Here is a 26,685-nt window from a genome sequence, read left to right as displayed (position 1 = left end):
TCTATCTATCTATCTATCTATCTATCTATCTATCTATCTATCTATCTTTCTTTCTTTCTTTCTTTCTTTCTATCTATCTATTTATCTAACTAACTATCAGCAACAGTTTTAGTGTCCTGTGGTCCCTGTTTTCAGGCTCTGGCTCAAGGAAATGCCCTATTCTAGCAGCTGATTGTTTACACTTGCTTTGTAGTTGTGAGACCTGTCTATCTCTATTTAGGGCTAGTTACAGCTCAACACACACACACACACACACACACACACACTCCCTTGACAGATCTGATCTGTGATACTTTCAGGACTCCCAATATAACTAGATGCTTCTTTTGGTTTTTATATTTACTCTTCCCTTTTTGTTGCAACTGGATGCATGAGCCAACAGGCTGCAAACTACTGGGGATGGCGTTTGATGAGAGGTTTCACAAGAGCTGTCCTAGGAGGGAAGACATTGCGAGGTCATTGGCTGCTAAGTTGCAGATTACAAATGCAAGGGTCAGTACTGGGAGCCTTCGGATCTCCCTCCCAGTTCTCTGCTATGTGACCCCAGACAATTTGCTCCACTCCTCTAGATTCATAGAAATGGAGGCAAAGGAATTTGCCTTTATGACGGATAACCAAAGAGATGACATGAATCACAATAGCTGCCATTGTCTATTTATGTCCAGCACTTACATGGACAACCCACTAGGACTTGAGGGACTTGGAGGTTTCTCACCCTCTTTATGCCATTCTTTGTCTGATGAAGGAGGTGTGCACTGCCCAACATTACTAGTCATGCCTGGGACTATACTCCGGGGACTATACTCCAGTGGACACACACTGTCCCTGCACTTCCCAACCTCACTGGCGGGGTCTGCCTCTTTTTCGTCTCTCATCCCTGGAGAGTTGCCATTCAGGAAACCCATTCCTCATTAGGATCAAGGCAGATTCTAAGTAAAATATAGATGGAGTCAAACTTGAAGCTGTCTAGTTGAAACTTGGTTTGATTTTTACGGTGGGATCAGGCATTAAAATAGCAGAGAGTCACAGCCAACTATTTCAACGATTATTTCATTAAGTGTTTGGTGAGAGACACTCCATTAGCTTTTCTCTCAATTATTTTCAGACGCAGTGGGTATGAATGATTCCATTCTATACTGTGAGAAGAATGCGAGGACACTTGTAACTGGCTCTGTTTTCTTAAGAATAGTATTTTATTTCTCATCAGGCCTTCAGAACAGCCTCACCAGTGCTTTTGATAGATCATCTTATGGAGTACTTGGCAACAGGAAAATGCATCACAGATGTAGCAGAATAACCGGAAGGAAAGTATTTATAACTAGGTGACAAATGAAAATCATTTCCAAAGAGAACCTGCCGCACAGAGCTTATTGTTGTAAAGAGTTCTGAAAACTTCTTAAAGATGTCTGAATTAGAAATGATAAAAAAGCTGCAGGAAATTCAAATTCGCTGGGATGAGAGCGTTGGCCTCATCAAGAGTGTGTTGCTGAGCTGGGTGGGTGAAGAAGAAATCAGACATCTTCAGTAAGAGCCCCTTCTCAGGATTTACACCTGACATTTCTCTCTCTTTTACAAGGACACAGGGATGGGGATGGAGATGGGGATGGGATGGGGATGGGGGATGGGGATGGGGGATGGGGATGGGGAATGGGGATGAGGATGAGGATGAGGATGAGGATTGGGGGATGGGGAAGGGGAATGGTGTGGGGGATGGGAAACAGGGATGGGGATGGGGATGGGAGATAGGGATGGGGGATGGGAGATGGGAGATGGGGATGGAGATGAGGGTTGGGGATGGGGGATGGGGGTGGGGATGGGGGATGGGAGATGGGGATGGGGGATGGGGATGGGGGATGGGGAATGGGGATAGTGATGGGGTAAGAGGCAGGACCAGTCAGAAGGGATGACCATGTTTTGCTCACAGCATCAAGATAAGAGCCCATGAAATGAATTTTGACAAAATTGTATAAACAGCTACCCCTGAAATGTTGTTACTTATTACCCTCCTATACAGAGATTTATATTGATCTTTATTTACAAAGGGAGAAATTAGCTAACTGGGGGGGGGGCAGCTATGTGAAAGAATACATGCTTTAGGAGATGAGGGAGTGGCTCAGCTGGTAAATAAAGCAAGAGTGAGACTCCGAGTTAGGACCTCAGCATCCATGTAAAAAGCTGGTTGTGGTGGCATGAGGTTGTGGTCCTAGTACCACAGAAAGAGACAGGAAGATCCCGGAGTTACTGGCTGGATAAAACTAGCAGAATCAGTGCACCCAGGTACATCCTGATAAAAAAACAAAAATCAACTTGTAGTGTTCTCATGCACATGTGTGACACAAAAGATCACACACACACACACACACACACACACACACACCATAGATCCATGGCTCTTAGAGTCAGTTCTATAGCCATAGGGTGCATCACAGAATACCCTCCAAGTGGCTACTTACAGTAGTAGAGGTAACCTATGCAAAGCGCCAGCACATAGTAGGTTTTTTAATATTACCCCTGGGGTGCATGTTAACCATGACTGATTGAGATGCTGACTTGATCCTAACAAGAGGTTAGGAGTGTGGAGAGGTTGTTGTGGATGAGGATGGGATTGTTTCCTTAGTAACTTCACTAGTTCAGGTGAGGGCAATCTTCACTTAGTAATGCCAGACTGCAAGCACACCAGTGAATGGTTGCATATCAACATTTCAAAGATGTTGACTCCAAGGTATTTCTAGCTTGGAAATTTCCATGAATTCGAGCCTTGAATTCAAGTGCAGTGTGGGGGTTGCAAGCTGGAAAAATTGCCTGGCTTGTTACCAAGTCTTTTTAATGGCATTATTCTTCAGTCTCTGTTTCTTAGACTGACTGGCCCAGAGTAAACGGATGCTTGTGCTGTCGAAAACCTTGCCCTGGCAGTCAGTCAGAGTTCCCTTGGGAGGGAGGGTATGCCTCTACTCAGGAACCAAGGCTCTCTGAGTTTGTGACACTCAAAGTGACACGTCATAGACCTTGCCATGAATGTGTTGAGTGTAGTTTGTGGGGGCCTCTCGGCTAGGGACATTTGCTTAGCGATTGGTACCAATCTGAGGCATAAAGGCAGGAGTTCCAGCTGCCCAGGCCCAGGCCAGGCCAGGCCCACCATGCGGCACTGAAGACCCATGGAAACCCAAGAACATTTTTTGCAATGTCATTAAGGCACTAAAGTCCTCCCCCCCACAAAGTGCAAATATCATTTGGTTAGTAGGAGAAGAGAGAAGAAATAGCCTTGAGCTAATTTAATATTTTGCCTCTAGAAGACAGATAACCTAAAAGAAATGGTTCTGAGAGTCTTAAATAACCTCAAATAGCAAATTTATCTCCTTTCCACTACTCAAAGATATAAAGGCTCAATCATAAATCTGAATTTGACTTTACAAAAGGGTATATTAAATAATTTATATATCAGAGCTGTGTATATAGTTTTGTGTGTCTATGTATATCAAATAATAGTTTTAAAAGACCCAAGAGGATGCCCAGAGTGAAGGGAAATGATATACAACACAGTTAAGATTACAAAGTGGGTGCTGCCATAAACGGCTTTGCAGTTATGCAGAGAAGTCAGCGTCAGCTCCTAGCAGCCAGGATAAAAGGAGAAGCACAATTAGTTACAGGTGTCGTGTTTTCACAAGGTGAAAGAAAAACACTTGCTCCAGAGAACATTCGCAGACACTACAGATGGGGAGCCAGCCCATAAGGTGCTGAGCCCTGGAGGAGACAGATAGCTTCCCAGAGAAAAGGCAAGATGGAGATTTTGTTAATTCATGCAGCGGAATACGTGCATCGCCGTGCTTACCACACCAGGATCTTGGAATGCTTGTTGTAATGAATGTTTATGTCTCTCCCAAATTTATATGTGTTGATACTTAAACTCCAGTCTGGTGGTGCAAGGAGGCGGTGTCTTTGAGAAGTACTTAGACTAGGATGGCAGAGCCCTCACGTGTAGGGGTGGGGCCTTATAAAGAAGCCCTGGCAATCTGTGGGCTTCTTCTACCACACAAAGGCAGGGTATGAAGAGCTGGCTATATCCTAGAAGTGGAGCCTCTGTAGACACTCTGCATGCATTGGGGTCTTCCTAGTCTCCAGAGCTATAAGAAATTAATTGTTTTTTCTAAGCTTCTGGTGTCTGGTATTTTGCTATGGCAACCAAATGGACTGTGACAGTTTAAGACAATAGCCAAGGCTCATAGAGCCCGCAGTGTTGCTGAGTGTCACATAGTTGGTTCTTACAGATTTAGCAGTACAGACTGGATATATGTGGTGGTTTGAATAAGAGTGCCTCTCTCCTATCTCCCACCCCCAGCTCATATATTTGAATGTCTAGTCACCAAGGAATAGAACTGTTTTAAAAAATTAGAAGGATTAGAAGGTGTGGCTCAGGTCAGGCCCAGTTTTAGTCTCTTTCTGCCTGTTGATGGAGATTTATCAATCTGCTACTTCTCCAGCCTGCCTGCCACCATCCTCCCATGATGATAATGGCCTAACATGAAACTGTAAGCAAGCTCACAATTAAATGCTTGCCTTTATAAGAGTCATCATGGTCATGGTGTCATAGTAATAGAACACAAAGTAAGACAAGGTATAAACCATGAAATCTATTTGTATATAGACATTTTATTAAGGATCATACTCATGTGGGGCAAGTTTGTAGCTTAGTGATCCTTTGGTACTTGAATTTTGACTGCCCGTGACTCACTAGGTCCCCAAATATTTTTATTCCAGCTCTTATTTGGTGCCTGTGACTATGGGTGACAAAGAAGACAAAGATGAATGTCAGACATGGTCAGGGCTTTGATAGTGATGATATGATATGATATGATAGTGAAGGAAACCCAACACACGCAAACCAATAAAATAAAAACCAGAGTCACATGCCTGGTGCTCTTATGGAGGCATGGATGTAGTGCTCTGGGCGGGTGATGGGCTTTACCAAGAGGAGAGGCTCGAGCTGATTTCTGGAGGAGCTGAGAGAAGTGCAGTAACAAGCATTCACTTAATCCAGGATTAAGTGAATCTAAATCTAAACTAATCTAAACACTGCATAAAATGTGTGTAGAGTTAACTCATCTGAGCCCTGGCGGTAGGTTTTAGCATGAGTCTCACTTATGGGGAAACTGAGGCAAAGGAAGCTGAGCAGTATGCTCTGACCACCCATCTTGTGACTCAAAGAGCCAGTTCCCTTCTTCATCTCTTCATATTGGTGGGTAACCTCCACTCCTAGTCTATCTTGAAAGCTCTTTCCTGAACACCCCACCAGATAAAGTCAAATACTTCTTCCTTTAACAGCAATTTGTCCTCCTTAGAATTCACTGTGTTGTGTGATTGCCCATTTATCTGTATACATCACTTAATTCATTACACTATTTATAGCACAATGTATAATTAATCATCATAGTTATATTATTTATTACTTGTAAATATAAATTATTTAATGCCTACATCTCTCCATAGAGTATAATCTGCATTTGGGTAGCAACCATGTGTGTGTCTTGTCCTGGGTTTCTGATGAAGGTGTTTGGTGCTGTAAGTCACTCAGGAAATATTTGCTAAGTGATGGAGCCAGCAAAGGACCCGAGCCGTGGGACGATTGCACAGTAGAGACCCACAGTAGATGGAAAGGATAGTAGCAGGGGTATTTGGGGGTCTATTTTGAGAAAAACCTTGTCCTCATTTACATAGATAGGATTGTTGTTGTTGTTGTTTGCTTAAAAAAATAAAACCTGGCCAGATTATTCCTCCAGAGGGTAAGCTATTTACTTTTAAGGGGCACAGAGGAGGGTAGGTGGAGATACTTTGCACTCACTAGGTGTTTCCAGTGTAGAAGCTGCAGAGACAGGTTTTTATGTTCCAAGTCCCATTTCTTCTCAGCCTCTAGAAGGCAGATGCATAGAGCTCATGCTAGGTGGAGGCATCCCCACGTCTTCCCTTTGTCCCTGTTTCTCATCTCAAGACAGAGGAAAGCAGGGGTAGTTCTTAGGGTCTGGCTTCTCTCTAGTTTGGCTGTTGGTTGCCAGGGCTGGAGCTGTTTTCAACCAGTTGACATCCTGTCATGCTAATCCTAAGCCTTCACTGTTTCCTTGCTTCTATTTCCAGGGGAGGATAGTGGCAGAGTCTATATTTGGTGGGATGTTCTGTGTCTTTTTGGCACAGTTGACTCAGCAGGCTTGAGTTAATTAGTCAGGTTCAAGAGTCTGACAACTGACAGCCTGCTGTCTTAGCCTTTGGTGCTTCTGTACCCTTGAGGCAGCCAGGGATAGTCAGCTATCTGGGGCTCAAGTTTTTTTTCCCCCTATGATTTGCACAAGGAAGAGCTTAGCTTCTAGGAAGAACTACTTCAGAGAAAGAGTTTGCTGTATATTCCTTTGCCTAAGAGGTTTTCATTAGGCCTATGAGTTAAGTTTATGTATTTGTTCATTGCATAGATGTTTAATGAGTGAGTGCCCTAAGGTATATAGGTTTGGGATAGGAAGTACGGAAAAAGGAATTGATCAGAGAGAGAGAGAGAGAGTTGATATAGGGGCAATATAGAGAGGACAGAGATTGATACTCTTAGTATGTTTGTGGTTGTATTTATGAAGAGGGCAATGTTTCAGCTGGTCTTTTAGGGGTGGAGAAAGTTTTAATAGGGAAGACGTGTTGGGGAGTGGCTAAGGAATAGAATTGAGATTGGGATGGTGTGTAAATAAAGGACAGAAAAGAGCCTATTTGGAATTTGGTAAATGCCAAATGGAATTTGGTTTTTGTTTTTATGTCTTAATTAAGACACAGTTATTTTGATAGATCAACTGGCAGGTTTAGCTATAGCGATGACAATAAATACAGAGAAAGGGGGAAAGGTTTTTAATTTACCAGTATTACTAAAGTAAACAATTCATGTAGTGGTGTTAGAGGGATGGGGAAAAGAATTTAGTGAGAAGTGTTTAGGTTTAGGGTGGGAGGACTTCAGAGCTATCAAAGGTTTTACAGTTGATAAGTAATAGGATAAGAGTTTGACTTTAGAAAGTGTTTTCTAAAAGGGGTAAACCCTAGAGGATAATTTAAAGTAAGGAGAAACTGAACGCTAAGAGATCAGATCAATTCAAGTCCATTATATTATCTAACACGTGGTGCTTAATGTGAATTATGAACTGTTCCACTTTCTTTGTATGTTAATTTATTCAACCTTCCCAATAATCCTCTGAGATCGGCACTATTATTATTTCCATGCTACAGCCAAGAAAATACATGTGCAAGAGGTTGAGTGATTTGTTTAAGATCACATAGCCAGCCAGTTAGTTGTAGAGCTTAGATTTGTACACAGTCTGATTCCAGCATTGCATATATTGTAACTACATAGCATATTGTCCCTAATTCATGGAAGCCAAACAATGTACATGGGACTGCTAGTAATGTATATTAAAGTGCATGTTTTTGTTTTTAGGTCTTAATTAAGAGGCAGTTATTTTGATAGATCAACCAGCAGGTTTAGCTATAGTGGTGACAATAAATAGTGAAAGGGGGAAAGGTTTTTAATTTAATGATTTATTTATTTATGATTTATTTATTTTATATGCCTTGGTGTTTTGTCTGCTGTATGTTTGTGTAAGAGTTTCAAATCACCCAGAATTAGAGTTACAGATAGTTGTGAGCTACCATATATGTGCTGGAAATGGAATCTGGGTCTTCTGGAAGCGCTCTAAACCACTGGACCATCTCTCCAACTCCAGAGAGTGGAATAGTTAATAGAAGTTAGTGCTAGATTTGTTACGAGTTTTAAAGCCACTTGCAATTGAGAATCTTGTTGGTATACTCATTAAAAATAAGCACATAATAGTAACAAATATTTTGCGTCTGGTAAATAGCACCATGCTGAACTTTTTACTTGAAATAAATCCAATACAGTATATGGAACAGTTATTTCTCAGATCTTGGTCATCACAAAAATGTACACTGATCTTTGAAAGATAAGAAGATGAGGTAGGCTCTGTGATTGCCCAGCTTGAGAGAAGCTCTGGGACACATCACTGGGAATGCATACTCAGTGGACTCCTTAAACTGAAGAGTCTGGGAAGACCAAAGCAGTTAGAATTTGCAAGACAGAGCAACAGAGAGGAAAGCATTGCTGAGAGAGACTCTAGCACTTGGTCGTGGTGATTTGAATATGAATGGCCTTCATGGGCTCATATACTTGAATGCTTGGTCTCCAGTTGGTAAAGCTGTTTGGGAAGGATGGCAAGGTGTGGCCTTGCTAGGGGAAGCGTGTCACTGTGCGTGGTCTTTGAGGTTTCAAAAGCTCATGCCATTCCCAGCAGCTTTTTCTTGCTCTGCCTCATGGTTCTCAAGGTTGTAGATCAGATATAAGCTCTCAGCCACTGCTCCAGAACTATCTCTGTCTGCCTGCTGCCTTGCTCTTGCTATGAGGCCCCCCTCTACCATAAACTTCCACAAGTTACCTTGGTCATGGTGTCTCTTCACAGTAATAGGAAAATAACTAAGACATTTTTGAGAGTCCCTTTCAGTACTCAGCACAGGTGTGCGTGCGTGTGTGTGTGTGTGCGTGTGTGTGTGTGTGTGTATGTGTGTGTGTGTGTGTGTGAAGAAAACTATGAAAGGTCAGTGGGGTGACCGCCAAAAGGAGAGTGCAGACAGTAGTAGTCAGATCTTGTTTAGTAGTAGGAACAATGGCCTCTGGGTTAAGTACTCTTCTGATTCTCCCTAACAGATTTAAATGTAAGATATAAAATCATTAAGATGCTTATAAATCATTGCATCAGCAGGAAAACAACAACAAACCCCTCACAGATATTTGTGGGGCAAATTTTCATCAGCAAGGAAGGCAAAATCCAAAATGTTTGTCATCCAATAAGACCCAACATACAATAAAACCCATCCATGAGTCAGAACCGACACAGGTGTCAGGATTAGTAGACACAGACATTAAAAACACTAGCACAATTGTGTTATGTGCATCCCAAACACTAAGAGACGTGAAGGATAGTTCTAATCATAACTTTGAAAACTACAGCGTGTGAGACAAAGGATGCACCAGTGTGATGAATAGAGGGTTAGACTTGCAGAAGAACGGGTCAGTGAGTTTGGTTACAACAATAGAGAGTATCCAAAATGAAGCAGGAAGAAAAAGAAGTTTAAAATAATTTATGAGCATTGAAATTTCAAGTAGCACAATATATGACCACAAATGAGAGAAGAAATAAGAAACTTCAAGTAGCACAATAGGAGTCCACAAAGGAGAGAAGAAAGAAGAGGGACCAAAAAGAACTGCTTGAAAAAATAATGGCTGGACATTTTCCAGATTTGATAAAATAGAATATAAATTTGCCATTAGGGAAGTTCACAAACACCAATCTCTAGAAAGCTATATGAAATCACACACATTCTACCTTAATAAGTCTATTTACATAGCCATCAGCTTGATGATGAACAAGGTGACATCTGAAAGCCCTTCAATGCATTGTGTATACAACAGAGAGGTAAATTATAAACTACATATGAGGAATTACTTACATTGTTGGGAGACTGCAAACTTAGGAGCTTAGAAAGATGCATCAAGGATCAGCATAAAGCAAAGGCATAGGAATAGGGATTGGCTGACAGGAGACAGAGAACTATTTTCCTAAGTCAAGTGCACTGGTGGGAACCCCTGGGAGCTCGCCCAGAGAGTGCAGCGCTACAGCAGCTGGGGTGAGCCTGAAGGCAAAAGTTGAAGCAGGAGAGGGGGGATCTCTGGTAGGACAGCCTGGAGCAAGGGGAGAGTAGAAAACTGTGAAATTTCCTAGGTCTCTCCTAGAACTTTCTACAGTGGTAACTGAGGAGGGGGCAAATAGAGGTCATCCAGAAGACTGGTATCATGTTGAGCCAGCCTGGAGGAGTGTCTTGAAGCCAAGGAAGAACAATTGCAGGTGGCTTTGAGATGCGGAATGCTGATGTATTAAAAACAACATAGGAGACCAGGTGGACTAGTGTTGGCAGAAGGAAGGTAGTGTCGGTTGCATGTGGCAATAGGTACTACTGTGTAGACTTCCCATAAATGGTAGAAGAAATCATGTATAGAGTTTTAAGAAATATCCTCCAGCTTCAAGAGGATAGGTATTTGTGGGCAAACCAAGAGTAGAGGTAGGGTGGGCAGTGAAGAGGTTCTTTGAATAGTCAGGGATGGACATGAAAATGGTGACTTGGGCTAGAATGGTAAATAGATGTAGAGATTGAAGAATTTAAAGTAGAAAACACAGCACACGATGAAACCCCAAGGTGCTCTGGAACCTTGGCAATGATAAAACCACTGGGTTTCAATGTTCTAGAATTAGAAGTGGCGGGGTTGTCTCCTGGGACCTGATAGTCTACCTTATTCTCCACTCCGCTTTACACGGGAACTCAGCAGACAGCAAAGGGACCACTTTTAAATCTGTGTTGTCCTGCAATACCTTCAGTGAACATTCAAAATCCGTGATACTTCAATGTCCATTACGGATCCGCTCTGCTCCAGCCAGGCTGGCAACAGTCTAGTGTCTAATGCTTGCAGTGGGGTTCCTTTGCTGCACAGTGGAATGGGGACGGGAAGGAGGCTCGGACAGAAAGAAACACATCACAGGGTCCCCCAGTGAGTATTACCATCGCCTATAAATGTGTTGTTTCTAATCATCTAAGGAGGTTGAGACGAGAGGATTGCTTTGATTTCGAGGTGAACCTGAGCAAGTGCTAGGCTAGCCAGAGCTACCTTGCAAGACCATGTCTCAAAGTAAAAATTTATTTAAAAAATTGGTTTCTGGGCTTTCCTTTTTATCTTAAAATGCTCTCCTCTTCCTCTCATCCTCTCCTTCCTCACCTCCCTTCTTTCTCCTCCCCTCATATTCTTTTTTTTATTGTATTCCCTTTATTAAACTATATCCATATTATTGCATTTTTCTATGAACATGACTTTTTTTTAGTTTTTTTATTCGATATTTTTTAATTTACATTTCAAATTATTTCCCCTTTTCTGGTCCCCCACTCCCCGAAAGTCCCATAAGCCTCCTTCCCTTCCCCTGTTCTCCCACCCACCCCTTCCCACTTCCCTGCTCTGGTTTTGCCCTATACTGCTACACTGAGTCTTTCCAGAACAAGGGGCCACTCCTCTGTTCTTCTTGTACCTCATTTGATGTGTGGATTATGTTTCGGGTATTCCAGTTTTCTAGGCTAATATCCACTTATTAGTCAGTGCATACCATGATTGATCTTTTGAGACTGGGTTACTTCACTTAGTATGATGTTCTCCAGCTCCATCCATTTGCCTAAGAATTTTATAAATTCATTGTTTCTAATGGCTGAATAGTACTCCATTGTGTATATATACCACATTTTTTGTATCCATTCTTCTGTTGAGGGATACCTGGGTTCTTTCCAGCTTCTGGCTATTATAAATAGGGCTGCTATGAGCATAGTGGAGCATGTATCCTTATTACATGCTGGGGAATCCTCTGGGTATATACCAAGGAGTGGTATAGCAGGATCTTCTGGAAGTGAGGTGCCCAGTTTTCTGAGGAACCGCCAGACTGATTTCCAGAGTGGTTGTACCAATTTGCAACCTCACCAGCAGTGGAGGAGTGTTCCTCTTTCTCCACATACTTGCCAACACCTGCTGTCTCCTGAATTTTTAATCTTACCCTTTCTGACTGGTGTAAGGTGAAATCTCAGGATTGTTTTGATTTGCATTTCCCTAATGATTAATGAAGTTGAGCATTTTTTAAGATGCTTCTCTGCCATCCGAAGTTCTTCAGGTGAAAATTCTTTGTTTAACTCTGTACCCCATTTTTTAATAGGGTTATTTGCTTGTCTGGGGTCTAACTTCTTGAGTTCTTTGTATATATTGGATATTAGCCCACTATCTGATGTAGGGTTGGTGAAGATCTTTTCTCAATTTGTTGGTTGCTGATTTGTCCTTTTGATGGTGTCCTTTGCCTTACAGAAACTTTGTAATTTTATGAGGTCCCATTTGTCAATTCTTGATCTTAGAGCATATGCTATTGCTGACCTGTTCAGAAACTTTCCCCCTGTACCAATGTTCTCAAGGGTCTTCCCCAGTTTCTTTTCTATTAGCTTCAGAGTGTCTGGCTTTATGTGGAGGTCCTTGATCCATTTGGAGTTGAGCTTAGTACAAGGAGACAAGGATGGATCAATTCCCATTCTTCTGCACGCTGACCTCCAGTTGAACCAGCACCATTTGTTGAAAAGGCTATCTTTTTTCCATTGGATGTTTTCAGTCCCTTTGTTGAGGATCAAGTGACCATAGGTATGTGGGTTCATTTCTGGATCTTCAACCCTGTTTCATTGATCCGCTGCCTGTCACTGTACCAATACCATGCATTTTTTTAACAGTATTTCTCTGTAGTATTGCTTGAGGTCAGAGATACTTATTCCCCCAGAATTTCTTTTGTTGTTGAGAATAGTTTTAGCTATCCTGGGTTTTTTGTTATTCCAGATGAATCTGAGAATTGCTTCTTTCTCCTCCCCTCATATTCGTGACTTTTGATATAGAGTCTTTTAACTAACCTATTAGGCTGGCCATTACAGATGTGCATCACCATGACTGGCTCAAAATGCTCCTTCCTAATACCTGCTCTCCTCTGGTACTCTTTACGATGCTCTCCTCTGGCACCCTTTATGATTCTCCTTCTATGTTGGAAGAGATGTCCTCACTCCTAGTGCCTCTAGCTTAAGATCCTCCCAGATGCCTCCAGTCCCCACTCTACCCTGCCCCACCCCCACCTGCTGTCCAAGCTCTGTTCTGCCTTAGCACTCTTCCCACATGCCTGCCTTCTTCCTCTTCACTAAGGACACACGTGCTCATCACTGCTACCTCACGCCTCATTCGCCTTCATTCTTTTAGTGAGATCATTGGTAATGACACCCCTCCCTCCCTAAGCTTCAAAAGAGTAAGCTCTAGGGACAGGGTGAGTCTCTTCTGTCTAGCAGAGAAAGGGGCGGAAGCCTGTCACATAGCTCTTACCTCCCCGGCTTCTAGGGTGTCCTGAGAATTAAAAGTTTGTAAATTGCATCAAGTTCCTTGGGGGCCACTAGCAAAAGTAAAGAACAAAAATCACTCCACATAAAGCAATTGAAAGGCAGTCGGTGAGCTGATTCCCAGCCTCCCCCATTGGGTTATGATTAGGAATGCTTCAGATGAAATATCACATTCCATCAAGGCAGGTGAGGCTTGTGTGAGGCTGCTAATTGTAATAAAAAGCCTAATTTGCACTTCTGAGAATTTCTCATTTCACTGAGTCGAGGAATCCGGTGGCAGAGATGAGGCCACTCAGGGGAGCGTTCCAGGCTTATCCTTGGGCTGGTGATGGGAGATGATTGTTCCAGTACTGCAGTCAGAACTTGACAGCTACCTGCCATTAACGCTCCAGCTCCAATACCACTGTTTCCCCTGTCTCCTAGCAGAGACAGCATCCCTCACTCCCTCACCCACCTCCCCTTAACTTTGGTTTTCCTTGCTGCGCTGCTATCCTCCTCCAGTTCTCTCTTCTTTCCCTCCTCCCTCCTTCCCCTCTTCTTTCTCTATTTTGTTCTTCCCCAGGATTCTCCCTCTCATTTACCACAGTTCCTAAACAGTATTTGTCACCTACAATAACAAAAGGAGTGGAGACAGATAACATGAGGAATTAGGAAAATGGGGAGCTTGCTTTCCTATAATCTATAAACCAATTTTATTTTGTCAACTAACAAGGCAGGGATTGTAATAACGCATTGTAAGGCTGTTCATGCATCTGTGGATACATAAAGCCGTTAGTCCATCCACTCTTCTCAATCCATCTGTTCATGCATTCATGAACAGATACATATGTTCATGTATGTATACATGCATATACATACATATATACACATACATATATACACACATACATACACACACATATATCCCTCTAAATCTGTAGGGAAAGGCTACTACTTGTAGGTCAGTTTTGTGGGCAATTACTGTAGGTACCACCAGTACACCACTGATAGTGACGCGCCGATGGCCAAGCCACAGACTTCTCTAAGAAGTTAAGAGACCAGTCTTATCTATGGAGATCAGCAGGACCCCAAGGAAATGACATTTTGACTGAATCATACAGGTGAGAAGTATGGGGGAATACTGGGGAAGGCAGGATGAAGCTAGCTAGCTGCTGGAGGGAACAGCTTGTAAGAAGGGCTTGAAAAAAGCTTCCTGTGTGGATCCTCTGCATATCACCAGTGGGGTGAGAATACCAAAATGAGTCCTGAGACCCAGGAAAGGGCTTACCCCTCATCTAAAGCTTGAGAGTGAAGCTGGAGTTCTCTGTAGAGCATTTGAAGGATGGTGAAGTAGGTCATCCGTACGATCTAGAGCTACACGACCAACCTTCCTGCAGTGATGGAAAGTCTCTGGCTGACATGGTAGCCACTGGCCACAGTTGGAATGTGACAAAGAAACTCAGCTGCACATTTCATTATATGTGTACATGAGGTGAACAGCTATCTTCATGGGCATTGCAGACCAGCAGAATCACATCTGTTTTCCCACACAGCATCCCCAAATGGGAACTCCTGCACCTTGCCAGGTTTTTTTTGTTTTGTTTTGTTTTGTTTTTGTTTGTTTGTTTTTGTTTTTTTTTTCTCGAGACAGGGTTTCTCTGTATAGCTCTGGCTGTCCTGGAACTCACTTTGTAGACCAGGCTGGCCTCGAACTCAGAAATCTGCCTGCTCTGCCTCCCAGAGTGCTGGGATTACAGGCGTGTGCCACCACCGCCCGGCTCAGTTTCTATTCACTGCTATAGTCTGGGTCTCTCAGTTAAATGGTTGGCTGGTGACAATCTTTTTGTCTGTTCCCTTTCTTCTCCATGAGTGTTCACCCTCACCATGGCGACTATTCTTGGGCTTTTGGCTCTGTCTCTGAGCACATCACTGCAGAGCCCCAGTCTATTGAATACCTTTCACTTAACTGGTTAGCTCCTGTCCTTCTTTTGGGACTTATGATAGAGAATTCAAGGCAGCAGATACCAGCTTCACAATGGGCCATATATGTGATCTGTGCCCTGACACAAGGGACCTGAGAGATGCCACAGGGGACAGCAGATGTTGGGAAGTTCGGGGCCCCTCTGGAATTTCTTGTTTGTCTATCTCTAGATGCCTTGGTGCTGGGAAGGAAGTATGTGAGGTGGAGGGATCCTTTGTGGGAGGGTGAGTGTTGGTTTTGGGTCCTGTCATCATCACAAAGAACATGTCCCTGAGTTCTTCACAGGAGCGCGGTGATGGTACAGTGACAGAGATTTTGCCTTCAGTCCTTGTATTTTCTCTTGGACAGTCAAATCACTTTCCCATGGAGGTTTACAGTTGTAAACTGATTGGATAGAGGACTGATCTCCTACTAATGCTTTCGGCCCAGCTTGAGGCACAGAAGGGGCATGATCTCGTGGAAATTCTGTGTCGATCTCGTGGAAATTCTGTGTCGAATTGGGGGTAAAGCATGTTCTGCCTCTTCCCTGCAGCCCCTTAAGCACCAGAGCCAGGAACTTGGGACTCCTGCTCCATCTGAGGAGCAGGACAGCAGCTCCCAGCTCAGCCAGGCAGGAGCAAGTACCTCATGTCATAATACCCAGGGCAGATGGCATTGTTTGATTTTCAGAGAGTATGGAGACTGAGGCTTGGTAATTTTTGTGGCAGAACAGAGATCTTTCCCTGAAGACTCCTGATTCCCATTAGGGGTGGGGTTAGTTTTACAGAACACCAGACTCTCAAATATTTACTCAGGCTAGCATTTCCTCAGTACAGCCTGCTGGTCACTGTCACCTGAAATGACAGGGACCTCATTTTCATGCAAGAGTACCTCCCTCACCATTAGAACACATTTCTCTAGACTGAAATGAAACCTTTCCTTTTGTTTTACTCCTGGTCCCAACTTTCCCTTTGGGGGTCTTATCAACCAGTCTAAGCATCTCTCATCTATGCAGGTATCCCCAGGTGTGCTGACTGCTGGGCCTTTCCTCCCAAGACAATCTTCAGAGCCTCAGTAATAGTTTCTCAGAGGATAAGGGCTCTAGATCTTCAGTCTTCTTGGCTGACAGTCTTTAGTGTCTTTAGTGTCTCCACAGAGCGGAGCACTAGGTAGAGAAAAGCAGATTTGTCTGCACTCTAGATGTCCCTGCCTCTAAGACAGGTCCCCAATTACAGTGGCTGCTCATTGTCTGGGAGTTCATTATCCACATTATCATGGGTCCCTGCAACCTGCGGATGCTGAAATAGCTCATGTCGTGCTGTTGCTCCTAAGGAAGCAGAAACACAGGGTTAGGTCTCTGCGGGTCCCTTTCACAGCATGTACAATAGGAGATCAGTATGAAACCTTGTTATATATGTATTTCTCTTATACATCATATTTAATACATAATATTTGCTCTTCATTATGGAGCTCACAGCCGACACTGTAGTTCATGCCTGAGCCAGGCTTACGTCTGTACTTTCTCTATTGGGCGTCTCAATCTTCTTGTGCTCAGAGCAGCACACACAAGTGCCTCAACCCTGTGCTCAGGGTCACTCTGTAGAGCAAAGTCACCAACAGCCACATAACAATGAAGCATGAGGTAAATGGAGAGAACTTGTTTACAGCGTAAGATCTGAAACAGCAGACAAGTAACTACCTGGTCTCACCTCAGCTAGGGATGAGTGTGGGCAGTGAGTCCAGTGTTTTTCTACCTTGAGTATATGCAGATGAACCTTGAGTATCGATTTGGATGTTACAGATCTTTTAATGAGTGGGTGATTTCATAAATCCAGAACCCACAGGGGCTGAGGATGAACTCCGCTCTGAGTACAAAGAAGGAGAAAGAAGCCTGGCTCTCTGAAGACCCTGGGCAGTGAACACCATGGGCTGCGCAGAACAATGAAAGTCTCTGCCTGGGTACATTCCAGGAAGGTGCTACCTGAGGCCTGTGTCCGTGTGGCACATATGTCTTTCTTTCTGTTCCGTGTCTTCCTTTGGAGACTCAGCTCCAGGAAGACCAGACTCTTATTACCAGGAGTGTTTCACCCACAGTGGGCACCCGGTAAACATTTGTTACTGGGGCTGATGCCAGTGTTGCTTTGGAGCAGAAGGAGCAGAGGGAGAGAACAAAATGACACAAAGGATGTGCCCAGGATTGAGGGGCGGGCTTCTCAAAGCAAAGGCAGAGCTGTCGATGAACTAAACACAGAAATGAGGAGGCTGTAGAAGGAGATGAAGTCGACTGAGCGTCTGCAGCTGCGGGTGTGGCGTGTGACTGTAGGCGAGGCCACCTGTGACTCGGGTGGGGATGGGTGAGGTCTTTCCTGCATTCCTGGGACCTTCCTTCTTGACTTCACAAGAACTTTCTCTCTCTCTCTCTCTCTCTCTCTCTCTCTCTTTCATAAGACCTTCTGTTCTCGCTCGTTCTCACTTCTGTGCTTTGGAACCAGTCAGGGATGTCAGGTCCACAGAAGCATCTTCCCTTCATGCTTTCTTAGTCAAGGATGGAGTCAAGGCTCCCACTGCTGCTGAGTGAACGGTTGGCAGACACCAGCAGAGAAGAGAACTTCTGATAAGAGCTTATTAAGGAGGAGGTAGCTTGCAAAAGATGTGCCATCCAAGCTGTTTGGAGATGGCTGCTGGTTTCATTGTGCAGAGATCTGTCACTCTCTGTGTCCTCCTGGCAACAGTGAATGTCTTCATGGGCTGAGCAGAGAACCAATCAAGGGTGGAGGTCAGGGACAGCTGCCCACAGGCAGGGGAGTTTGGATCTGTGAGTCAGGGGCAGACATCAAGGACTTTAAACAAAGACTCAGCATGGTTACCGAAAGCCACGTGGCTTTTGAATTGTCAGTGATTGGAACTTGATGCTTGTTGCCTAGAGATGGTCTCATTGCAGTCTGTGGCTGACTCCAGGTGTTTGCCCTACAGCTTAACACTTGAGAGCTCTCTCTAGGTGCTGTGCCCGGTACAGAGATGTGCAGTTATTTCCAACAGGGACTGTTAAAGGTAATGGTTTGATTGCTTAGTATCAAGAGAAGATATAGGAGACTTTCCAGTTCAGGCGGCCAGCCCTGCCTCTACACTGGGGGGAGCCAGGCTCCAGAACCCAGAAGCTACTTGACTGGGAGTGTGATCCCTGGTGGCTGTGCCTGGGATTTTAGAGAGGGTCTGTGGCTGTGAGGACAAAGGAGACTGTTGCCATAAAATGCCAGCCAGCGTGAGAGGGAAAGTGAAAAGAACTCTGGCTTCTTCCTTCATCTCTATCTTTCAGTTCCTTGCCGTGCCTCCAGTGGCTCCAGTGGCTAAACCTTCCTGAGAGTCAGATGTCAGGGGCATCTGGGAGATGCTAAAGCTTAAAGATAGATCTTACCTAGAGAATTGGGGTACAGCAAACTGTTGGCGTAGGGGAACAGCCTCAGGTAACGGCTGAACTCCTCGTGCAGACTAGGTGTGGTTCCTGGAAAGAACAGAAGGCTCTTGAAGTTGACTACCAAAATGTGTCCCAGACCAAAAATCTGGCCAGCATTAAATTAGCCTCCTTCCATCCCTCCCTACCCCTCCTTTCTTCTTCTCTTTCTCTTAACCTGTGCTCTCACTGGAGGGACAGACTTCTATTGAGCAAGGAACAGAGTGAGTGAGGGTGAACCTCTGGGCCCCCATTGAATCTGGAAAGATAAACATAGACTTCTTGAGTATGTTCTGTGCAGATGGCTGCAGAAAACTTGAAGCACAAGCAGACTGATGTGTCCAGAAGATAATCCCATTGTCTCTCTGCTCTGGCATCAAAAGTTTTCAGGATTAATACTAATTTTTTTTTCTGTTGCCATAATAAAATGTCACAGGCTAGGCTTATGTATAAACACAAGAGGTATGTTTAGCTCACTATTTGAAGGCCAAGTAATCAAGATCAGGCATACCCACATCAGCTCAGCATGTCACATCATGGCAAATTGTATAGAAGTAAGAGCATGGGGAAAAGGGAGAGATCACATGACAATCTAGGAGTGGGAGCACCAGTCCTGCTGTTTTATAATCGTCCTGTATAAAGAACTAATGAGGGTCTTGCAAGAATTACATTCATTCCTCCCTAGGGCAGTGCTCTCAGTGTCATAATTACCTTACACGAAGGGATACCCTTTTAAGATCACGCCACCTCCCAACACTCAAACCATGACCATCATCATCATCATCATCATCATCATCATCATCCAATCTTCCATGTTTCTTCAACTTGAATGTTTTTTCTTCATTAACACTTTAATTTCCATGCCTTTGCATACCCACCCATTCTTTCAGAACAATCCAGACTTTATCTTTTCCACGAAACATTGTTTCATCTAGTCTAACGGGATCTTTATCATCTTCTCAAAGTAAGATTTAATTAAACTTGGTTGAATATTTGGTTTGATACATCACTTTGATTAAGATGGACAGTTTATCTCTCCAAAACTTTTAGTCCCTTCTGGACAGGACCCCCTTAAGTCTTTGTCTTTCTTAGAGATGTCATTACTATGCCTAAGAACACAGTAATGTTTCATTTGTTTGAGATATTTATTAAATAGAATTTTATGCAATCCTGGTGATGAAGCTGTCAGTGTTTCAAGTCAAGAAGAAGAAAAAGGAAGTAATGGGTGGAAACAAGTATCCAACTCAGGGACCCTCCATTAAGAGAGTGCATTAGACATAAGACAGCAACATAGTCAGCTGAAGCAAATGTGAGGCCCTGGAGGAAGGAGATCACCCTTAGTTCAACAGAAACCTAAGGGAAGGGAAGGTGGTGGGAGACGTCGAGCAGGGGACAGGCTGAGAAGGCTCAGCAAGAGGCTCGTGTGCGAAGCTGCTAACTTTGAATGTTATGTTTAGCAATGAATAATAGATAACTGACGGCCTAGAAGGTGCGGAGCTGTTTTTTTCAGGGTGGTAAAAATGAAGCCTGTGAAATGATAATTCCAATGTGAGTGTTTTCTGAGGGTTCTAATGCTGGTGTGTTTACCAACCCAGATGGTGCCAGAGAGCATGAACGGCTTCTCTTTGTGAAGTGCTGAAGCTTTCATGTCTGCAGGTGTTGTTTGCATGCTTCAGGGTTTCCATTCTGATGTGTGCCTGATACTTGACACAGGCTGTGGGGAAGGGCTGACCGGGATCTAATTCCTCCCCCATTACCATCTACCTGTTATGGGGCCAGAGGAAAATTACCAAACCATCCTTTACCTCAGATTAAGTCATCTGTATAATGGGGTTGTTAATAGCACTTTCCTTAGAGCGTTGTCTTGAGGATTAGGCAAGACAGCCCTTATGCAAAGGATTAAAGCATCTCTGTGGTAACAGTTAATACAGCGTTATTGCTGGGGCTGGCTCTTTTACATCTGGCAGGTAGATTGAATACAAGTCACTGCTGACTGGGTGTGAAGGCTAAGAGAAAGATGGGGAGAATCTTATCTTGGTTAGTTAGGAGGGCAGAGTTCAGCATCGATTCAGAAGGAGAACAGGACACAGGTCTGGGTGGGATGTTAGGAGTTCTTGCTTGAACATATTGAGTTTGAGTTTTGTGTTTGATATCCAAGTGGAGAAATCATGCGAACAGTTGGTTGTATGACTCAGAGGTTTGAGAGAAAGATCTGGACCAAGATAAAGAATTTTGTTGGAGTTGACAACATATAGATAGTAATTAGAGTCACAGGATGAGATTACATCACCAGGAATGGGCATAGATAGACAAGAGAAAGGGCCGACAGCCAAGTCTTGGGGTCTCCAATGTAAGGAGTTAGGCAGAAATAGCACAGCCAGCAAAGGCAGAACATTGAGCATGATATTGAAGAAGCCAATAAGAGAGGTATTTCAAGGGTGGAGGCGTGACCAGCTGCTTCAAATAATATGCTATGCCAAACATATTAGTTACCTGGCATTGATTAGCAAGTTACTCCAAGGCACGTACACTTAACACAACACTTCTGAGAGGTAAGAATGTTGGAGTAGCTAATAAGGGGGGCATTGATGACTCAAAGTCTCTTGCAAGACTGCAGTCAAGCTGTGAGCTAGATTTTGGCTATCTTGAGGCTCACCCAGGTAGGCCTGAAGAACCCTATGGGAAGTTTACTCTTGCAATGTCAGCAGACCTCAGTTCTTTGCTATGTAGCCTTTCCAAAAGGTTGTGTGATGCAGCATCTGACTTCTCTCGGAGCAAGGGCAGTGGGGAGGGAGAGGGAAGGAAAATGGATGAGAACGAGGAGACCCCTCAAGATGGAGGTAACAGTATTTTAGAAGCCAAATCACCATCTCAGAATGCTCTTAGTTATACAGGCCAAACCTGGTACAACACACACATGTGTGAAGGGGAAGACTGTCCAAAGGTATGACCATTAGGAGCTGAGGATCATCTTGGAACTTTCCGGTAGATGACAAGAACTGAGTATTGATTTTGACAATGTGGAAGGCATTGGGACTTGAACAGAACTCTTCAGCGGCCCGTCTCTGATTCCTAAGTGCTGGAATGACAAGCACACTCTCTCCACACCGAGCTTGATGCAGCACAAAAGCTCTGCATGGCTTCATGCTCGCTAGACAAGCACTCTATCCACCCAGCTCCATCTCAAGCACCTTTCAACAGGCTTCAATGGCTATGCTTTGAGACGATCTCCAGGAGCTGATTGCCGCCGCTGTCGCTGCCGCCGCCTCCTTTCACTCATCCTTTACTTTCTGCTAGGGTTCCCTTCCCTGGGACCTCCATATTGTGCACTAACATGGATCCTTGCTTTTTCCATTGTCCTGCATTCTCTCCTTTCCCTATTGGGTGGGAGCAGAAAATAACCCCGGAGACGGTGGATGCTCTCTTAGCAAACAAACCAAAGCTGGTGTGGCCACTCCTTTGTCTTTCCCTTCTGACAGATGATGAGGGTTCCTCCCTCTTAAAACAGGAACAAGTTGGTCAGCCAGCTCAACATTATGGTGCCAAAGCCACATTTTTATGCTGGTGCCTACCTTAGGAAAGCTGCCTTTCTCTCTTGACATTATTCTAGGACTTAGTTCTTCAACGCTGTTTCAGCCCCAGGCTTCCAGGATGGGGACTTACAGGCTATTAGGATCCTACAGCGGCTGGACTCCTGACAGCCCTGCTGTACAATGGAACTGGCCCATTGCTTGGGACAGGGGATGGGGAGACAGCTTTCTTTCCCTTCCCATACAGAGAGTCAGTGGGTTCAAGGGCCAAGCTCTGTGTTTCCACACTATTCCCCGGAAGTCCAGAAGAGGTATAAAAAACATAAATTGAATTATGTCGATAGGCGTTTCCTCCATGATCTTTGTATCTTAGGAAGTGATTTCTCATACGTCGTCTAAGATGATCTTCAAAATAAATTATTGGAAGCAAAAACATTTTTATAAGTAAATGAAAAGAACAATAAACTGTTGAGGAAAGGACGGTTGTCCCATATTGTGCATGAGAAAACATAGGGTCTGGTTAAATTATCTAAGGATATCCGGCTGGTCAGTGCAGAGTCAGGGTGAGAAGAGACAGAAAGAAGGACCAGAGAGTGTGGGAGACACCTAGGATGGACTCTGCAGGGAGGTTCTTCTGGAAGCTGGAGAGGCTGTGTGAGGGATGGATGCTGCCCTTCTTTCTCCTGGCTACAGGAGACCCCGGCTTCCAATAAGGACTCGAACACTACTCTGTCTTTCCCAGCCTGGGTTAGCATTCAGTGTGGCAACTCTGTTCTGTCTCACGTTTAGGAAGGACAGCTGGTTATAATGTATCAGGAGCTTCCCGGCTTTCACCTCAATTAGCAAGCACCTCTCTAGGCTACGGTTAAACATCCTTTTCGCCCCATTAAAGGGCCGGAGGTTGCCTGAGACAGCTGCAGACGGAACTCCCTTCTTTCAAGCTTTGGAGGATTCCTCTAAGTACCGTGACCTTTCTGCCCTTCCTTAAAGTTGTGGGAGTTATTCTTCCCAAAATAACTCCAGTCAGCCAGTAATGGATGGCAGGAACGTTACAATTAGCTTTTCACCCTGAAGGAAGCACAAAGTTACTTTTTTAAAGGGAAAAAAAAAAGGCAGAAGGAGGATCCATAAACCCCTCAAGGTCCCATGAGTCACCTGGGAAACAGTGTCATTTCAGGGGAGAGCTATTCTGACAGGAGATGTGTAGAGTTTTGGGTTCTCTTCATGTTTCTATTGTGGATTACATCTCTCTCTAGTTTCTCCAGGGTGGCCAGAGGGGAATGGATTGCCTTTCCTCATAGTCCATTGATTTTTATGTTGACGTACATCCATTTCAGTTGAACGAGCATTGTACTAGGGATATCTAAACTTAGACTAGCTGCCTTGAGGGCAGGGGGATTCTGTTAACAGAGGTCTTCAAACTCAGCCTGCAGGACAGTGCAGGGAACGCTGCAAACCTGACTGGGGGAACAGGAGCTGGGAGGGCAGATCGTCAATGCCTTCCACCTCACATTCAGCACAAACTCCTGCTTTGGACTGTTGTTTCTGTGCTGGAACCGAGATAGGGTCATTTATACATAGAAAGGTTTAAATAGGCTAACAGTACGAAGGTTTGAGAAGTCTAAGACCATGACACTAGTATCTATTTGGCTCTGGGAGAAGAGTTCATGCTATGTCAACCTGTGGTAGAAAGCAAGGGCAAATAGCCACGTCAGAAAGAAACAAAAACACGTGGAGCTGCCTAACTTAGCAACAGGGATATAGCTCTAAGACAGTTCACTAACTCCCACAAGAAGGGCACTAGTCCAATCATGAGGATTCACCTCTGACCCAAACACTTCCCATGAAACTCCACCTCCTGGCCCCAGACTTGAGGAATTAAGGTTCTAACACTTGAAACTAAGGGAGAGACACTGAAACCATAGCAACACCTCAGGTTGGTCTGACCTTTCCTAAGATTTGTGCCATCGGGCACCCCCCACATGGTAGTGTGCTACTGATGATTTTCACTGGTGAGGACCTTACTACAAAAATCAACAACTACACTGAATCATGATGTCGTGGGTACCATTGCTTAGCATAAAGCCAAGGTTATCCATGCTATGGTGACCTGAATTAACAGTGCAGAGGCTGGAGGAGAGGCCCTGTGAAATTAACCTTGGGGGGATTTACTCGCTTCCATTTGTGACTTTCAGCCTTCCCTGCTACAGAGTATATCTAGTACGGATGATTCATAAAGAATATGGAATTTAATTTGCTTTAGTTCTAGGCTACATCTCAGCATTCCATTCAGCGATATATCCTTGTGAAGATTTGAATTCACATAGACATTGAGGGTTACAAAAATATAGCTTTCATTATTTCTAGAACCTTATTCAATTTCTGAGTCCCAAAACACTTTAATAGAAAACAGCTTATTCATTCCAAATTCATGTTTTTTCCCCTTTAGCTGTATCCAAAGATCTAGTCAAGCCCCAATTTAGCATTCCCTTGGCTAGGTACACATTGACTATTGTTATATCTCTTATTCCTTCTTTTCAGGATTTCTTGTAGCCAAGTGCTGGGCTGGGGCATCTGGCTTGCAGAGCCTCTGGGGAAACCTTTAGACTGACAGTGATTTCTGTATGGGTGACCACCCCATCTGTGAATACTGGGGCCTGCCTCCTATGGCACCAGCTGCTGAAGCACCTACCTGCCCTTTCACGCTGCCAGCTTCCTGGTGCATGTCCAAATTCCTTGCTGGGGTCTCAGAGTCCCTTCAGAACAGCTGGAAAAGAGAGACATACTTCTCCTTGAGGAGGAGGAGGTATATGCTGAATACAGAACAGCTTCAGAGCCACATGAGTAAGGACTGGCTGCTTCTGTGCTCTCTCTGTCACCCCTGGTCCTGATGGGCCTCCATTTTCCCTGGGAGCATGCTGAGCTCCCAGTGGTCAGGCCCCTTTGCAAGGCTGCCCCTGCCTGTGGCTCTAGAGAGGGAAGCAAGCACATTTTGCTGCCTAGCTGAAAGTTGTCAACTATTTCCGGTGATGATGACAACTTGACACAAACTTGTACCACCTGGGAGAAAGGTCTCTGACAATATCTGTGAGATGTTATCTTAATTATGTTAATTGGTGAGAGAAGACAAGGCCACTGTGGGCAGCACAATTCCCTAGGCTCCTGGACTGGATAAAAAAGAGAAGGCTAGTTAAATACTAGCACTCGTTTTTTTTTTTTTTTGTTTTTTTTTTTGTTGTTGTTGTTGTTTTTGTTTTTTTGTTTTTGTTTTTTTTGTTTTTGTTTTTTTTTGTTTTTGTTTTTTTTTGTTTTTGTTTTTTGCTGACTGTGAATGCACTGTTACCAGCTCTTTCAAACTCCTGCTCCTGTGACATGACTGTTATCATGGACTATAACCTGGAACCAAGAACCCAGAAAGTCCTTTCTCCCTTAAGTTGGTTTTGTCAGGACATTTTACCACTGCTGCAGGAAAGGGAAGACAGCCTTTGGCCTCTTCTTCACTTCTCTTTCTCTCTATATTCAGCAGCAGCCAGACAGAAGAGTGTCACATCTGATAAAACTCTCTGGCAGCCTTACTCAGAGCAGTAGGTACAGACCTCCCGTGATCTCCTTGTACATGCCAGCTCTGACACCATCTTCTGCTCCTTCTACTCCAGCCACACTAGCTTCTAATCTGTTCAGGGTGGCTCTAGGCCTGTCCTCTCAATCCGGTGAGAATGCATAGCCTTTCTGCTTTCCTGGGAATCTCACTTATGTATCCCCCTCCCCCAAATAAGTACCAATATCATCTTCTCAATGAAGTCAACCCCGAATACAATATTCAAATTACAACCCACTCCAACTCCCACCCTCTCTGCCTCACTGACTTGTATATTACACGGAGTTCTCAGCCTTATTGTCCTCTCCTCCAGGCAGTCGCCTCAACTCCCCGAGGCCCTGTAGGCACCTTATTCTTTTTTTCTCATTGAAGCACTAATCATATTGTCATGTCAGACCCTGTTAACTGGGTGCTAGCACAATACTCATTATAAATGTATCAAATAAGAAAATGACTGGCTGATTGAGCGAATGCTTCCATTCACTTAGAAAAAACTAGTAGCTTACTGAGAAGAGTAGCTAGCAAGGTTTGTAAAGCCTGCCTGGTGCTCGACTCAAAAGGAGCTGGTTTATAATAAGGGGGGCTTCTCTCAATGGAATGTCCTTGTTATCTATAATTCTATAGATTGAAGACACCCCTGGGATTTCTCTATAGGAAAAAACAAACTAAAATGCTCAAAAGACATGTGGTAGGAGGGGGTAGCAGGTCTTTGGCTCTGTAACAAGTCTTTCCTACACTGGCTAGCAGAGGATTCCTTCATGTCTCACCTTTTAGAATCACACTGCCTGGCTGTCAAGAGGCCCTGGATTGCTGGCACCTTAGAGTTTCAATTTACTTAAGTAATTTTCACCTCACATCTAATGAGGAGTCTGGCCTTGAGGACTGAAGTTTGGTTGAAAAACAGTAGAAGGTAGGAAGGACTTCATTTGATTATAAATTTCCTCTGTCTGGTCATGGGTCCCCTGGTTTTTTGTTTTGTTTTGTTTTGTTTTTTTTTGCCTTTGTTTTGTTTCCTTTTGAGACATAGTCTCACATAACCCAAGCTAGTTTCAAACTCAACATATAGATAGCCAAGAGTGTCCTTGAATTCCTGCTCTACCTGCCTCTACCTCTCAAGTGCTGGGATTGTAGGAAATCT

This window comes from Apodemus sylvaticus, chromosome 12, assembly GCF_947179515.1.
Source record: "Apodemus sylvaticus chromosome 12, mApoSyl1.1, whole genome shotgun sequence".
NCBI lineage: Eukaryota > Metazoa > Chordata > Mammalia > Rodentia > Muridae > Apodemus > Apodemus sylvaticus.
The sequence above is the reverse complement of the archived record's forward strand: the minus strand, read 5'-3'. Positions refer to the sequence as shown.